Here is an 18,715-nt window from a genome sequence, read left to right on the forward strand (position 1 = left end):
TATTTACTCAGATGCGGTAGTACCCTAGGAGATAAAAAAGGAAAGAGATCAGGGCATATGCTGCATTCTTTGATGGATTTGACATTAAGTTGGGCCTATAAATATGAAGTAATCATTGAACTATCACACATGTTGCAAGGTGCTATATTATCCCAGGGAGTCAGGTATGCAAGCTATAGGAAGAGGACATAGATTCATAATGAAATAATCTTCGTGATAACATTATTTGAGAGAGAGAACAAAGTTCAGTCAACAATAATAGGGTGCAATCATCAAGTGTGCTTATGCACCGCTCTGCATGCAGCAATAAAATCTGTTGATTATTCAGCTCAATCGATTCTTGGTTTGTTACAGAACAATAACAATAGCTGCGAAGGATCATAATTTGTATGTACCTCTGGATTTCATATACTGTTGTTGATATTGACATGAACTATGTTCTGTGACGGGGTTTTTTATATTTTTTTGCTACATGAGTTGGTATAAATTTTAAATCAGAACAGTCAGAAGTTAGCAGATGGAGGCAATATAGGTTATTTCTTTCGAGCATGGAGTTTTTGCACAAGAGTTTAAATGCTCCCTCATGTACTGTAAATCAAAATAAATAGTACTAAAAAACAGGAAACACATAATTGTGCACGCCATGTTCTACTAAACTCTAGAATCTCTCTTATATCAAAAACTATATGAGCAGAAATGGCATGAAACTTATGGATTAATTTTCTTTTTGCATACATGCCGAGCTAGGAGTCATAGGGTATTAAACTGTATAATCCCTCTTATAAGAAAAAATATGAGTTGAAATGTCATGAACCTAATGGATTAATTTTCCTTTTGCATACATGGTGAGCTGAGAGATCATAGGGTCTTATAGGACATTGATTGTTTGTATTTAGTCCAACTAGGACACATTTTTGCCATGTTATGGCCACTACTCACCTTCGCTAGCTCCTTCAAGGATGTTTTGACCTATACTCCTTTGTTATCTACAATGGGGTACTAATCCATCAGAGGCCATTCACTTTCCTTTCAATATATTAAAAGGTGGATCTCACCTTATTTTCAACAAATGTCAAAATAGAGAATCTAAAAATAACTTAGTCAACATGAAAAAAAATGAAAGGGTGCCTCATTCAGGTTTAACTATACTTTGTTGATATTCACACTGAACATTGTTGCCATTTACTTACAGTCTAAACCATCTGAATGATTTGTTGTTGTTAAGGAAAAATAGCTAGCCCGTGCAAGTTGCACGAGAAGAAATAGTGGTATTGGTACTGGTGTGATCATCAATTGTAAGTATAGTTTGGGTTGAAGATTTGTAGCTGATGTAAGTACCTCAAGGAGGAGGTTGCGGGGGAACTGCTTGACGGAGAGCACGTCGGTGACGATGGTGTCGGGGCGGAGCTTGGCGAGGGGGATGGCGCGGATGACGGACTCTGTGGAGAGGATGGAGCTGCAAACCAGTAGCACGTCCGGCTGCTCCTCGCACAGCGCCTCCAAGCTTCTGTTGTTGTCAGCATTTCACAGCATGATCGATCGATCCCCTTGCTGTTGCATCCCGACCGGAATCGAAGAAAGATAGGTTCGTGGGTTGGCATGGCTGGTCACCTGAAGAAGCGAATCCCGTGGGCGGAGCAGTAGTCGGAGTAGTCGAAGCTGGAGGTGGCCAGCACGGCGTGGCCCTCCCGCTGGATGCCCCTGGCGATGAACTGCCCGAAGTTGCCGAACCCGATGATCCCCACGCGCAGCGCCGCGGGATCTTGCGCCTCCGTCGAGGACACCGATGGTGACGGCGGCGGCTCCTCATAGGCGCCGCGCCACGAGCAGGCGAGTTGCTGCTCCTGCTCGGTGGAGGTCGTGGCGTCTCTCGGGGGCTTGGCGCCGGCGGTGGCCGGCCTGACCCATAGTTAGGCCGGGGGAGGCAGGGGCGTAACTACGTACAGCTAGCCGGTGTCACTGGCACCGGGTCCAATCTACACTTGCTTAGGATAATCCATTGATTTAGTGTGTGGGTCATTGCTTTTTTGATGTGTTCTTCTATGTGGACACCGGGTAATTTCTAGTCTGGTTCCGCCCCTGGGGGGAGGGCCGGCGACGGGGCGGGGGAGCGACGCGTCCGGCGACAGGGCGGGGGAGCGACGGGGCCGGCGACAGGGTGGCGGGGGAGGGCTGGCGACGGGGCGGGGGAGGGCCGGCGACGGGGCGGGGGAGTGACGCGACCGGCGACGGGGCGGGGGAGCGACGGGGCCGGCGACAGGGTGGCGGCGGGCAAGCCTAGAGCGCCATCGACGGGGCTGTTCGGTGTGTGGATGAGATGCGAATGTCGTTTTTTTACCTGGATGGGTGGGGAGAGAGAGGGAGGGGATAACCCCACAGTTTTTTTTACCTGGAAAAAGATAACCCCATCTCTTTGCCATCACTAGCAGATGGCAAAGAATTGGCTGATGGCAATCATGTTCTTTGCCGTCCGTCAGTTCTTTGCCATCTGTTTTTTATAAGCAGATGGCAAAGGCGTTCTTTGCCATCAGCTGGCAGATGGCAAAGAGCTGGCTGATGGCAAATTCTCTGTTTCCAGTAGTGATAGATATAGATAGATTTTTGGTGTTGCTAATTTGTTTTTTTTGTCAGATGCAAAATCAAAAAGAACAGCTCCGTCTATGCATTGGACTACAGAAATGAAATCTGTAAAATTTATTCCACTAACTTTTATTGAAAAATATATGCATGTTTAAGTGGCAAGGACACTACAACAGCCAGGAACAAATGATGTAAATAATACAAGATCAATCTACTGTACGACAGAAGTATAGAGTGTACAGCACAAACGACAACTCTACATGACTAGTACAATGCCCGTGCGTTGCCACGGGCAAAATACAGGAAAATAAATCAAACTGATGACTAAGTGACATGAGTGAAGTCCTACGAATATATATCATATTTTATGAATTTCATTAGCAGATACTACAAGAGCAACTATGCATCGACCGCATGTTTTTTATCAGTGCTAAAATTTTGTGATCATCGTCTTCTTCCTCCTCTTTGTCTTCCTCCTTCCGTCCCAATGACCCATCCTCCGACTCTGGTCGTGGTCGATGTCAATATCGTGTGCCACCCTACCTGAGCCGCCTTAAGCTTCTTCATTGGTTCACCATTGCCCCGACACCGATCGAGGCCGGTGTCGATGCTGCCCTGCTCATTCTCAAAACAATTATGCAAATCTTAGATGATCTGTTAAACGAAACATGTTATCTGTGCTTAGCGAGATGGCATGTGCATAACTTATATGAAGCATGTGAAAGAGGGTATCATGTTTTTAGAGTTGTGGATTGATCAGTATCAGCATGCATGGAAACTTAATGCTTTCCAGAATTAAGCCATAATTTTTTCAAGCAACGCACCATATTTTTCTTATGCTCTAGAAGGATGAAGGAACTGAAATCAACCTTAATGTTTGGCACAATTTTTCGACAATGTATTGAAACTCGTAGACCCTTTGTTCTGTATTGAAACTCATAGACCTTTCACTCCAGCTTTGTTTGGTTTCTCTGACCACCAATGACACATGAAGATAACCACAAGTGTCCCGTCTTCAGTGTGGCCATGACACAGTCCAGGAGCCTAAGCCAAATATCCTCAAGCATGAGTACAAGCCATGCCCGCTGCACTTTCTTGTATATCTCATATTAAATTATTAATAAAACAAGAAAATTGTAGTTTGATGCAGCTAGGATAGATAACTTTGGTAATTTCCAGTTAACATGAAAACTGTACACCTATACAGAACACAAGCAACTTTTGCAGGAACAAAATTGGATCCCAACGAATTTAGAGAGAAGCACTAAAAGAAGCATGGAGAATACCACCATACTTACCAACGGCAACACGGGGAGATGAGCGGGCAGAATGTATCTTGCCTGATCAAAGTCATTAAACCTTGATCCGTCGTTCTGTGTCCATAGGTGGTGCCAGACAGTGCAGATGACAACGCAATGCGAGATTGCATCCAGTAGGTTCGAAGGGGCACGTGGACGCGGAGCCCGACGGCGGTGGCTGCGGAAAATAGGATGGTGTCAGCATCGAGGGCGCACATGAGAGGAGCAGCACGGCAGACCGGCGATCGTGGCATCAGCGAAGCGCTTGATCCGGCCTACGTACAAAGAATTAATGTAGAAACAATAAGATTATAGACCAATAACCATACTGATTAGCAAGTACTACTAAGAAGTGCAGTGTTACTAAAATAGAAGGGGGTGGCCATTCACTGAAGCATGTATGCATTTTTCTCTTTCAAAGAGAACTGCTTACAGACTTACAACTGAAGTACTCAATATGTTGGCAATGCCGGAAAACATTCCATGAATGATCGGATCGTCAAAGCTAGTGTAACTTCCTAACATAATTATTGTTCATATTTTATTTGGCAAGCAAAGGCATCCAGATCTGTGAACGTCTAGCACAGACAATGGTGATTAAATCAACGGACATATATAGTAGTCTGATGGCCTAGTTCCGCAAGAGCAGTTAAGAGTGAACCTCTTAATAGTGCATTCAGGTGACCCTCCCCAAAAGAAAATATATATTAGAGCACATGCACCCAGGCCCTCTGTATCTAGCCACCCAGCCCCTCTCAGAACCATAGGGATGCTGAGTCAAGAAAAACAATCACTCCAAAGCAAGAAAAGGAAGTACCGACTTAACTATATATATATAATACAAAACCTATGCAAAAATCCACTTTTCTATATATCAACTTGCAGTAGATATATTCTGTTTATTTAGCTAAACTTCTACAGTCACACCTTTAAAAGATGCATCTTGTTCAAATCCCGAGATCTCAATCATGAAATCATTGTAAGCATTGTGATTCACAAGAGAGGCTCCGGACATCTTGGGTTCACCCTACTGCAATTCATGAATTAGTGATTGTTTGAGAATCAAGTGGGATTGTACCTCGAGACAATGTATTCTGCATTTGTGAATGCTTGATATTCAAATCAGGGAATTCTATTCCAAATAGGTTAACCAGCCCAGGGTTACTGTGGAAATCCTCCCCCTGCAATAGTTTGAGTGTTCATGCTCAGATATTGACTACTTGAGAGTAAAAATAAACTTTGAAGCTGATATAGTATGATTAAAACCTAAATAACAACATTTGTCAAGTGAAATTGCATTGGAACCTGTTGTGTTCATTATAAGTTTTGGAAGTAAAAAAATCAATGGGAGGTATAGTAGAGCCTAGAGGATGGTTCGCCTGCTCTTTGCTTTCATAAGTTTTGAAAGTTGTTCAATATATGAAGAACTGAATGTGCCAACTTCAGTTGTGCATAAACACTCGATCATGTGAGCTTCAACGACACAACCACCACATGCAATCGAACATCATTAACATCCAGAAGAGAATGTGTCAGTTTCAGTCTTGCAAGAGCACAACACATAATCAGGGGTTTGATGATTTGAGGCATTTTCTTCATCAGTCAAATATGCATGTGTGTACAGAGGGACGATAGCAGCAGCAGGCTAATAGCATCTACAATGCAAGTCGCCTGTGCAAATGCATAGAGATTAAGAAAATAGATACGAAGTCGTAAAATCTAAAATCATCTAAATGCCCTCTCTCAATGCTTGACGCTAAGTAGGGCGCTAATTACAAGCTGCAAACACCTTCAGTATTCTATGGTTTTCACTTTCAGTTTCAGAAAATTTTCATCACCAACCGAAACCACCTAAATTCAGTGAATTTCAGTGATTTTGGTTAGCGTTTCGACAAAAAGGCTGAAATATTCACGAGCTATCCTTAGTTAGTGGAGTACACGTACGGGGTAGTTAGTCCTGAGATGCCATCGGTTCATCAATCGATTCAAAAGAAAAGGATCTGACAAAGCATGCGAGTACATCCAAGGAGCTCCTATCATTGACTTGTAATGGTGGTGGGCAGTGGCCGCAGTTCTAGCCCCAAAAATTATATACATAGGAATCATAGGTTGAGATGAACCCATATTTAAACACTGCTAGTTGTATCTCTATATATAATCATGTCAAATAACAAGTTTTCCCACCATGGAGAATTATTTTCCATATGAAGCTATCCTCCCACTACTAGTCCAGTCACATGAAGTTTTTTACAAGCCAATGCAACTTTTAACTGTCGGCCTGAAACCAAAAGCTTCAGGCCTGAAGAACAAAAGGCACAAATCTCAAATTAACTAATCGGCCACTTCTACTGGAAAAACATATCTCTCTCTACGGTATTATAGCATCATGTTAAACCAACCGGCACCCAACAAACCAGTTTTGACAGTTCAAAATTAGATCCCAGAGAAATCCCCAAATAAAAGCAGAGCAACACTGCACCAGCAAATTACAACCTTATCAGAGATTCCAGCTGAGCGGCAAGGAGAGGAGGGCATACCTAAACACTAATTAAATGGTCAAAAGCATCCGTCCTCTTAAGCTTTGACCCAGAGCGAACGTCTCCATAAGCAAGTCCCGCTGCAAAATCACATAGGAAAAGAAACTTTTTCGATCTGAGGCTATAGTTCCCCTTTTTTATTTGACATCAGGGATAGGGCCAATTTTTATGGTCTTTGTGATGAGCTCAACAGGTCAGATCATACAGAAGCAATGTAAAGTCCATACTGTGATAATCACAAATCTTCAGCATATCACCTTGATAAAGTATTAGTATAAAACTATAAATACTCTAAAGGAACGTCTTTTACTCAATGATAAGCAACTCAGTTTCTATTCATAACTTAACTGGCACTATAACTTGTTCATATGCGCTAAAACTTATCATGGAAATTACCACAAGATGTGTGGTCTGTTGCTTGTGTGCTCTCCTATATAACTAATTGGTAAATGCACAAGCAGCACATTTACCTACTCATCATGTGAAACTCTGCAGGAAGCTTCACAAATGCACTCACTTTTCTGATAAGCATAGTAGACACCACGACCCTTTACAACTACCTGCTCACCATGCAAAAATCTGAAGGAATCTCCCTGACTACATAGGATTTCTGAAAGCATAGTAGACACCACGGGATTCCCCCTTATTTCCTGGACCACGATGTCTGTCATGCTCCCATTTAGGGTCATCCTTCTTAGAACCCCCAACCAGTGTTCACATTTCTTTCAACCGGTTCTCTGAAATATAACCATGAACACAAAAATTAGTCGGCAATCAAGATGGTTCAGTGGAAGTACTTAAGAAGGTTATTGGTAAGCTATATGGCCTAGTGATGATATAACCATGGTAGCTTAAGAAACATGACTGAAGCCACATCACTTGTGTCATGATCCAACCAATATTCACCTTTTCAAATTGTAGATTGAAGCCACTGTGAACATACTGAGATACAAAGCATGAAGCTTCTAAATTCCATACCTATACAGCAATACAAAGCATGGGGAGCGCATGAAGCTTTTAAACTTCCGAACCTATACATCAATGCAAAGCATGGGGAGCAAACATATTCTTGTTTTTCTGTGATCTACGCTTCTGCCCGTTAACTCCTTCATCCTACTTGTTGCTTCCTTGAGCCTCTCATTTCTATGGAATTTAAGTAGTGAGTTTAATTTAGAACAATCAGTATCGACAGAAAAATATAATAAGGGAGATTTCAGTAGCTTTGGAGCAATTTAAGAACTAATTTAAATACATTGCAAATCTCAAGTTTGATATCAATCTTAATTTTCTTTGAAGAAATTGTGTACAGCTAGGTTATCATAAAAGCATATCACCTCATGCCGAGCTATGCTCCACATGGACATTAGGCAATCGCAGCACTGGCCACGGTCCTCCAGCTACACGAACCCATGGTACGGGCCTACTCCCATGCCAACCTTGCCAGCGATAGTCCACCAGAGAAATCCTCCCCGTGGTCTGAGCAGGTTCAGATTTACCTTTGGCATTAGAAACAACACACACAATATTAGTATAATGCAAATGCTTTATACATACGCATAGGCTTCATTTCTGATCCGAATTATGGAATATGAGCACATGTAAAGCCCAAAGAAGTCAAGTACAGTACGCTTCATGTGGAATTCAAGTTGTTAAATTAAATATCTACATGCACCAAGATGACAATATGTGTTTTTGTACATTAGTCCAGTTCATAAAATCTAGCAAAGTCGTATGCTCACTCATTTCTCTTTGGTTCCATTCCTATGTTCTTCCTTGGTGTAAAACATGAACTATTAACCACGTGAATCTTTTTCCGCCTATCATTGGCCATTTTAAATGTTTTCTTGCCCTTGTTCTTCCACTTCTGGTATTACTACAGATGTCTTGGCTTCCTATATTTCCCTTACCTTATGCATCCTACAGCTTAATGGAGTGTCATTCAGTTTTTGGAATGCTCAAACGGAAATATACATTATCTAGTAAGTTATTTAGTAATTTAAAAAATCATGTAAGTTCACTTTTCTTATTTTCTTAGACTGAAGATACTTGTGATATGTTACGAGTGGAAACTATGAGAGAAAAAAAGCAGTTGCATTCTTGAAAAGAACTGATTTCATGCGCTCGAACGTTTCGTCGGGGCCCAACTCCAAACCAAGGAAAGGCTCGAATCTGTTTTTAGAACATGGCTCTGCTGTTGTATAACTACCTATGAACTTACAAATCTAGAAGGCCATTCACCATATGCAATGAATACACAATGTTTTATTGATTGGTGACAACAAGTACAAAAAACAGTAAGCCTCATGTGGATAGAAAAGGATGACAGGCTTGCTACCGAGAACATACCGATTACAAAAAAAGGATGTCAGGCTTGCTTCTAGTTCTTGAGTTTTTGGTCAGATATCAGCTCATCAACCAAGATTCTTCAATGCAGGCTCAATAACCTCATTTCAGTTGCTTCTTTGTCAACTATTTCATCAATGCAGGCTCAATAACCGTCCAGACCTAAACCTGTTATCAATATACTCAGGATATTAGCTACCGATGAGCATCCACAAGCGAGATATCTAAAACATTTAATAAATCTCATGAGGTGAACACTTAGTGTTGTATTTACAAGACCTCTTGAAATGCCAGTAGGGTCATTACATGCCACATATGTAGAATATATGCCTGGCATATTGTGCTTAAGCCACCCAAGACTTAAAGTCTTGGGAATAAATAGTTGGTCGCATCCAACATTGTGATTGATCATTAAAATAGTATTCCAACTAAAAATATTCAATTCTTAGTAGTAACACAGTTTTACCAGATTGCAATAATATCGAATAAGCCTCCAAATAGGTGCATGTTGACAAGAAAATATGACTGGTATACTAAGTATTCACTATACCATGCATGCTTTCTTAATGGTAATATTTATTGATTTCCCTATTCTGCAAATACGAACCACTGATGCTTTCCCACCACGAATACATTTTTTACTACCCCACACTAAATTATTGGAGTACTATGCAACCCCACACCAAAGTATTGGAGTAGTACCGACAAAAACACACTAAGAGTTTCTCAAGGTCTTTCTTTAACTCAGGAGCGTACTTCAGCCCTGAACATATCGAACCTGAACCTGAAAAACAAGGATTGTCAATTTAATAGATAGTGCATATGCACAACCATATGATAGTTTAACTGGATATCAAAATCCTATTGTCCACAGGCGTCATGTAAACCCTGCCAGGCATGAAGATCATGGCACACATGATCCTAAGAAAACTAAGAAATTTTATTTGTCGTGGATGTGGTGGTGAGAACACAAAACAACAGGGGCACACCAAGCACACGTTCACAGCAGCAGCAACCAGCAACGTCCACACACGCACCTTAGCAAGCAAGCATTGAGATTTGCCAAGGCCGTATGGGGCAAGATAAGCGATACATGATTGACCATACGTGCACGGGAGTGGGAATATGTCGAGGGCGCGGCGACGTACCTATCTTGTTAGCGTGGCCTCAAGCCTGTATCACGTTCGGACCTCCATGGACGACCTCGAGGTATGGCGGCCCGCCGGTTCGGCTGCGGATCTGGGCGCTGCCTTCCCTTGCCGCCGGATCCCTTCCATTCCCTTCCCTCCATTGGGAGAGGGAGAGAAGGTGAGGGGGAGGAGGAGGCCACCGGCGGTGTCACCATGGCTGGGCAGGGCTCCTCGCGCCTGCCTGCTAGGTCGCCATGGCATCGGGTAGGCTAGGGTTTTGCCCGAGCTGCTGGAGAGACGGGTTGACGGAGAGGGCGGGTAGAGGGAGGTCGCCGGCATGGATGGGGGAGAGGAGGCAGCCGGCGAGGCATGTCGCCGGGGAAGATGGGATTGGCGGCGGCGGTGGCGTTCAGTCCCTAGGAAACAGATCGAGAGAGGAGTCGAGGGGGCCTCATTCCTCTGGTTTTGTTTCGTGGGACGGGGCTCAGTTGGTTTTGGTTGGTTTTTTTTGGAACCGTAAGGTGGGATCGAGGACGAAAAATATCTACCAAGGTTAACCTACGAAAAAAACCGGACGAAAGTGATGGGACGAAAATTGACCGGCGGAGACTACCAACTGCTCCATTAGGAGTAGAGATGATCTCAACACACGAACCAATGTTACATAACCTAGAGTATCAAACCAGTCATCTTCATCCAAAATTACACTCCTTTTGCAAGCCCCGTGGCTGAATCAATCAATGTGTGGCTCTCGTCGGTAAGAACTTTTGGGCAGCCCCAGGCCTGCTGCAGATGAAGTAGCTAACATCGCACTTGAATTTTTGGTTTGGTGTCTTCATCTCTGGTGGCTGTGGAAGAGCGTCGATGTCAGCTACGGACTGCACTCCGGCGTCACTTAGGATTGATTTATCGCCAACCATATAGCTATCATGGTCATGTTTGTCAGATGTATACATATTTGTGGAATACCCAGGAACAAACAAATGCTGGGTTTATTCTTGATAATATCAAACACACCTGTCCAAATCATTTTCTTGTGGAGGGAAGCAGTATAAGAGCCTCTGAAGGAGAAGGGTGGCCGTTTTGCGGTTTCGTGCTATTAGGACAGCGTTAGGCCCAGCATCAAATGTGTAGGCAACCTGCAATTACAAGAGATCAAATGCCAAATTTAGAAGTCTTCACACAAACGTTGGTTTCATTATCGGATCAATCGCACCATCCACTCCGGTACCAATTATTTGCAGTCTAGGTGAAGTGCATACCAGACAACACATACAGAAGAAACAATATCACCAAGATTGCAATGCAGTTTTATCTTTTGATGAAGGCAATAAACTAAGATATTTTGTATGCATTCTCTTTTCAAATTCAAACTTTAGAAGTTATTTAATAAACCTAATGGCAAGTTAGTTTGAATATGAGATCAATACCACGTACCAGTGTAATTTATTTGCAGTTTAGGTGAACTGCATGCTAGACACCACAAACAGACGAAGAAGTAATACTGCAAGATTGCACTAATTTTTTTTCTCTTTGATGATAGTAGTATACCAAGATACTTCTGCATCCCATTAGAATTTCAAACTTTTAGATGCTATTTAATACATATCATACCCAGTACAAATAATAGAAGTATTCAAAAAATTGACTGCTCCAGAAACCAATACTAGCAGTACTATGTTTTCATGATGAACTCTTCAAACTGGACTATATGTTCCCTAAGGGGCTGTTCGGATTCAGCCCACACCAGCCCGACCGAAACGACGGTTTTGGCGAAGGAAACAGACGCCTGGAACTCGCCCGCACGCTAGTGCGGAATCATAACGGCTGGCCAAAAAGTTGGCTGCGATCCAAACGCTGGCCCAACCTGTGGTCAACGACCAAAATTTTGGAAGGGCAGCTTGGAGCTGCCATCCAAACAGCCCCTAAAAACCAAAGGATTGGAAGCATAAAGCATAAGCATAAACTCGTATTTCCGGGATCTTTTTCAGAAAGATGGCAATAATTTTGTTGCTCTTTTAAATTAAGTAAAATTACTTCATCATGTGATGCTAGTTAAATATGTTTTATCAAGTGCAGTAAAAACTTATTGTACTGGCATGTCATAACAAAGCTTAACCAACCTTATTTTAGATCCCTATATGCAGCACCGATGCAGTTCAGAAGAATGGAAAACAAGGTAGCAAGTGTTAAACAGGAAAAGAATATACCTGTGGGGTTCCTTCTGAGTGGTTCCACTTCTCCACAAGGCTAATTATCCTGCAGTTGGTTGAAAGAGCGATCCTCAACTCTGGGATTTCAGTACTAACAGAACCACAAAATCAGGACTGCTAAAAAACTACCTGTGTGACGTATCATTCATGTAGAAGATGGGAGGACTCGTGTCCAAACATACAGCATGAAACTGGTTGCTATCTGCACAAGTTAACCTGGCAAAGGATTCAAAATCATGTTTCTTGATGGCCTCTTCCATTTTCAATATGCGACCTGGCACTACAGTCTGGAATACAAGAAAAAGTAGTGCAGTGCACAGTGAGAGCAAGAAACAGTAAGCTGCAGCTAAAGAGATAGATCAGTATAACTGCTAACAGACTTGATAAAAAAATGAAACCACAAAACTTGAGGGTCCACACAAGAGGAGGGATAAAACTACAATTCAGAATCAGAATTGCAGCTTCATGATTTTGTTCCCTCGATTATTCGTAAAAAAATTGTACAATATGTGCCAAAAACAAGTTAAAGATGAAAATGCAATCACCTGGGCCCTGTACTGCAAGAGGGGGCTTGTTTCAACAGTGTCCCGCATCCCACTGGTGCTACTGGTTTCCTTCTGCTTTGAACTGACCTAATTCCACAAAGCATCATAATAAGAAAAAGATGTTGGGATAAAAATGGTAAATCGGTGTCACTATGTAGTTAAGGATTGGTGTTAATGGAACCATGACTCGATGAGCAATATCCAATGATAAGTTAAATGAAATAGATCATGTTATACAACAGAGATCACATTGACATACCACTGCTATGATTATAACAAGATCATCCCAATGCGACTCGTCAACAAGCTGTACTGCCATACTGTCACTTCCATCATCATTCTACAAGTATAGAGTCAAACTCAATCGTTTTACAATAGAAAAACATGCATTTTAACCAATTCAGCTTCTCTGCCTTAACCAAGAGATAACTTACTTTCCCCATACACCATTTCACAAATCCACCATATATACTGCGGCATGCACTTCCAGACCCCTGCCTGCATTGAAATTTGTCAGCCCGAGAGAAGTATAAGTAAAGAGGGGACATAAGTACACTAGCTTATTATTTAGTAAAATGAAGTAAAACTGTTTCTATATCATCAAGCAAACATCACAAACAGGATAGAGCACAAACAGAGTGTTGCTACATAATGTATCAGTATAGAGTACAGACCTTGCTATTGAAGAAAGTTCTCCATAATCTTCATTCACATTCATTAGCTTTCCAAGGGTGAAAACTACAAACAGTATTCAAATTACTAATTTGTGCTGTAATATTGGTATGAAAGCAAGACCTTGCTTGGTATGTTTATGAGCAAAAAATAAAAGTAGTAGTGGACAATCATTTTGTGTTGGATAGCGTTATCAACCTTCCAAGCTATGAATAAAGTAATCAATATTTGTAGAAAGCAAGCATGCTGAGCAGTGGTACTCAATCAGGGCAAAACAACACTCAGGACCAGATTAGCACTATCATGGAACTTGGTAAGACCAGCCATTTTTTTTGCAAGGCTAGAATATTTATTGCAAAGATTAACCAGCAGGCCAGGACTAAACATAGCTTCTGCGTCTTATTTTATTTTATTTTATTTTTTGCCTCTATACAACCAGATAATAAAGAACAAACTGCAGATAAGTTGGACAACCTTAATAGCAGGATCCAGGACAATTTTAGGTGACAGTTAGAAAACCATAATATTGTCCTATTATCATGAATAGCACACAGAGGTGTATTCGAGAGGTAAGAGCAACAACTTTTGCTAGGATAACAGTCCACTTGTAGCAGAAATTCTTGTATCACCCTCAACAACAAATGTTTGCAGATTGCATCAGCAAGAGAACAATTCTATAAGAGAATAAGAAATACACCCCCTCTGCTACTAAACACAACCGAGGTGGGTCCAGAAGAGCAGAAAAAAAAATGAAATCCAAGTCTAACCCGGAATATCCACAGTTTTAGTCACACATCTGTTTTTCTGACAAATAGCAATGGCATCAGAACCAGGAGACTTACCAAGACAAGCAAAGCCATCAGCTGAAGAGGCTAAACCGGCGGCGGTCGGGAAGTTGTTGTACGACGCTATGTGGACGTGCAACTTCTCCCAGTCCTCTTTCTTGATCTTGATCCCCTTTTTCTCGTCCTCGACGTCACGAGCCCGCTTACGGATCTCCCTCAGGCAGTTCTGGAACCTCCCGCCCGACAACGCAATCTCCTGCTCGATTCCACACCAAACGGACGATTAGATCACACTGCCATCCAAGCAGACAATATTTTTTTTCTTTTTCTTGCAATTGCGTTACACCACATCCAGTTAAAGACCTGATTTAGTGCTGCTAGTACGTGAAACTGGTGTCATGACTTGTGAACGCGTCCAGATATGGTCATCGGCAACATCGCTCGCGAGTTCTTCCTGTTTGCCCGTGCATCTAAACGCAGAAGGGGAGGAGAGAGAGAGAGCACACATGGAACCCACCAGTAAGTGAAGGCGAATAGTACTAAAAATAATATTACATGTTATCCATTAATTAGGGTGTGGTAATATAAAAACATTATGTGAACAAAGGGGGTACAACAAACATTGCTATTCTACGTATGTTGCCTACTCTTGACGTGCGGCTTGAAGGCCCGGTCGCATGTTCGATCCTCGTCCTTTATTTTTTAATTTGTATATGAGTCCAAATTTGTTTCATGACATGTGGGCCCCTCGGTGTGTAGTTTGTACCACTTTAATTTGTGGGTCAAAATTTGTTCCATTCCAAGTGGACTATCTGTGTGTAGTTTTGTAGCTTATTTATAATAATTAAAGATAACAACATAGTTTTTTTAATAATACCATGGTGCGACGTTGAAGGCGAGAAAGGACGTGCGAGAGAGCGATGACCGAGCCAGAGGGAAATCAACTAGGGCAGTTGCGTGGGTTGCAACGGTGTTTTGAGTAGTTGTGGGCCAATGCTACGAAAATATAATCTAAACCGACCGGAATAAATGCCTACACAAATTAATCCAAGGTTGGAGTGCCCCTCGCAATGTAAATAGCTCCGGCTTTGCGAGGGATGGAGAGGTAGTAGCTTCAACGCGTGGAAGATACGGTGTGAGAAAGCGAGGTCAATCGAGAGATATATAGATAGAGAGACAAAGTGAGTGTGGTCCGACATTCATTGAACAAATATATATGCTCTAGAGAGATATTGTCCGATTGAGCTTTTTGGCAAGGGTGAGGGCTGTAAGATAGAGCTGGAGAGATGATCCGGTCACAGACGTGTAGATATATTTTGTGCGTGGGAGGAAGCAAGGTCAACCGATCACATAGGGTCGTCGTGCGATCGAAAGAGTGAGACGGGTTGGAGAGAGTGACCTAGATAGACGATGTGTGTGAGAGAGTATACAATGTGAATAGGTTGAATTGGGCTCAAACATGGTGATATATCGTTTTTGTCCGAGAAAGAGCGAGGTCAATCGAGACATACGGAGAGAGAGAGAGAGAGAGAGAGAGATTGAGTGAGCGTGGCCCACCATGAGGTCGAAAGAGTGGTGGCGGCTTGGATGGACTGACCTAGATAGACAATCTGCGTGAGAGAGTATAGAGTGTGGCGATCAAGGCCCGAACAGGGAGATATATCATTTGTGTGTGAAAGAAAACGAGGTTAAACGAGACTCGGATAAAGAGAGCGAGATTGAGCGAGTGTGGCCCGCCGTGCGGAAGAAAGAGTGAGACGGTCTCGAGGGAGTGACCTAGATATCCAACGTGCGTGCGTGCGCATGCATGAGAGGTTGGGGGCTAGATAGGCAATGCACGTATTTAGCGCGAGAGGGTGAGAGGGAGAGGGGGGAGAGGAGAGAGAGCTTGGCATGGGGTGCAATGGCGGGTGTGTGAGGTAAATACATTTGGTAACAGAGTGGGAAAAGGGGTTGTGTAGTTGAGAGACTTAGAGATCGAAACATGGAGAGAAAGAATGAACGTGTGTTGGAAACCGATAGCTTCCTAAGGTGGTTAGGAGAGGAAGATTGACCGATACAGGAAGTATGTAGCGTTTGTGCGGGGGGGCTAAAAACAACATTTGAATATACATAGTACAAGAGTTAATATCAATGTTTCAATTCGGTGTACATTGTAAGATTTGAACCGAGGACCAGGCATACAGGTAATTATTTCGAATTCGTGCCATACTAAGTTTCGAAAAGTTGACATTGACTCAGTTTGTTGTGCTATTTTGTAGGTCATACGTTTGAATGCATCCAAAAGTTTTCTCACTACCATGGTGTTCATCATATACATATGAATTTGTATTAAAAAAAAGTAGCATGGATACAGTGAAATGCGAAATCCATGTTAGAATTGGAGATTGCTACGTGACACACACTCTAATTCAAATAACTAACTACGTGACACACACTCTAATTCAAATAACTAATTATGTGAGACACACTCTAATCCACGTTAGCGTGGGTACCATTTTGATTTTTTTTTAAATAACTCCTCATTAATTAATTTATAGTACTCCCTCTGTTCACTTTTATAAGACCTTGAAGACATTTCAGACAATGTGCAAAACAGTTCATTTTAAGTTGTTTGAAACGACTTACAAAAGTGAACGGATGGAGTATCTCGTTTCGAATGACTAATTATTGCAAGGAAAACACGGGCATGGTAATACATACAGATTCGTTTGCAAATGAAAGAAGATTCGTTTACATTCTCAAATGTAGGCGCACCAGGCAAACCAGGGTCGTGTCGGGGTGGACGTTGCTTCGGTGCCTTAAAGGCAACTGCCTTTGGGTCACTGACATGTGGGCCAGCGACCTGTTGGGCCCATATGTCATGGACAGAAAGGCAGGTGCCTTAAGGCACCGAAGCATAGTCCTGTCGGGGTGGTCGCGTGTGTCGGACGAACGCATAGCACCCAGCCACCCACCCCCCCAAAAAAAGGACGACGACAATATAAGTTCGCGCTTCCACGTTTCGGATTGAAATATCTGGCGGCTCCAATTCTAGCCCTGCAAAATCTCTCTTCTCCACCGTCCCCTTCCGCGCCCAGATTGCTCAAATCCCTAATTCGCCGCCAACCCTCGAATCGCCCCTCGTCTCGTCTCTTTCCCCACCATTCCCCACCTCTGTGCCGGATGACGACGACGAAGACGACGGTCGTGCTTCACCACCGCACCGGAGCTACCTCATCTATGCCCTCCTCCACCGCACCGGGTGGTCCACCGACAACGTCGGCCGCCGCAACCGACGTGCCTCACAGACACTGAGTTCCACCGCATCAGGTGCGCTTCACCGATGCCGTCTCCCAGCTCACCGGGGCTACTTCACCGAGCACATGGTCGCACCTCTGCCCCCCGAGGCTTTTGGGGCTTCACCAACGGTCTCCTCCACTGCATCGTTGCGCTCCGCTGCCACTCAAGATCTGCATCTGTGCGTGGCCAGCCAACGCCAGTGCATCACCCTCAACGGCTCTGAAGTGACCCGCACTCTAGCTAGGCGAGCATGCCCAAACGCCGGCCCGAACTAGGTATCCATACATCACTCCCTTGTGCACTATTCCGACAATGTTTGGATATCCTTTCACTGCTCTCTTAGCTTACATGCCTATGCAACTCTGACCTTAACTCTTATTTCTTCTGGAGATATCATCTGAAACAAGCAAATCCATATTTTAGTGAAGCATGAGGGCGCTACAGGATCTGGTACACATCCTGCACACCCATATAACCTTGTAAGTATCTGTCCTCCGGTACAACATCAAGGTCAATTCCTCTTATTTGATCAACCATTCGCCGTGTCAAAAATGCAGAGGGGGGTGCAAGGAGCACAAGGCCTGCACTCCAAGCAAGTGGTAACATGGACTTGTACATGGAACATCCCAAGCGCAAGCAGAGCTGCAGTGAGCCTGTACAACGAGCTAGCGTAAGTCCCTGCATTTCATTTAATTCGTACTGGCATTCATGTATGATTTGTGTGTAGTGGCTGATCCACGAATTCAAGTTACCAGGGGCGAACATTTAACTTAAAAAATACGAAGGCACTTGCACTCCGGAAATCAACATAACTTGAGAAATGTGAAGCTACATGCACTTTGAAAACCAGCTAATGATCCAAAGTAGTTCAGATTATAAACACTAAATGATGCAAGCACCAAAAAACACAAAATGCAACATGGTGTACAAGGACTACAAACATGGTCTGTACCTGCTTGAATTATTCGTTCTCTGGCTGAAAATATCGAAGTGTAATTGCACGTATAACCAGTGAGCAAATTGCATATCAATATATCTATCCTACACAAGTATGCCAATAGTTTCAAACAACAGATTAGAAAAGTATTTATGCTATGTTGTCATGATACGGGGACTTTCTGGTAGATGGCCTCGACGTTTCCTCAGGCTATGAAAATGCACTAGAATTTGCTTGTCATCAATGCCTGCAAATCTCTGTCTCTCTCAACATAGTAGATCATCATTAGACACTAAATCCTTCAACGAGCTTGCAAAATGCTTGCATTAGATCCCTCATTAGACACTATATGTTCATCACCAGGAGCATGTAAAATGTTTGCATCAAATCCTT

General features: G+C 42.9%; 1 pseudogene; it reads right to left on the reverse strand.

The window, feature by feature from the left end:
* Positions 1-2,679: 2,679 nt before the first annotated feature.
* LOC125547354 overlaps positions 2,680-18,715 on the reverse strand; it is a 50,627-nt pseudogene continuing 34,591 nt past the window's right edge.

This window comes from Triticum urartu, chromosome 3, assembly GCF_003073215.2.
Source record: "Triticum urartu cultivar G1812 chromosome 3, Tu2.1, whole genome shotgun sequence".
Classification (NCBI taxonomy): domain Eukaryota; kingdom Viridiplantae; phylum Streptophyta; class Magnoliopsida; order Poales; family Poaceae; genus Triticum; species Triticum urartu.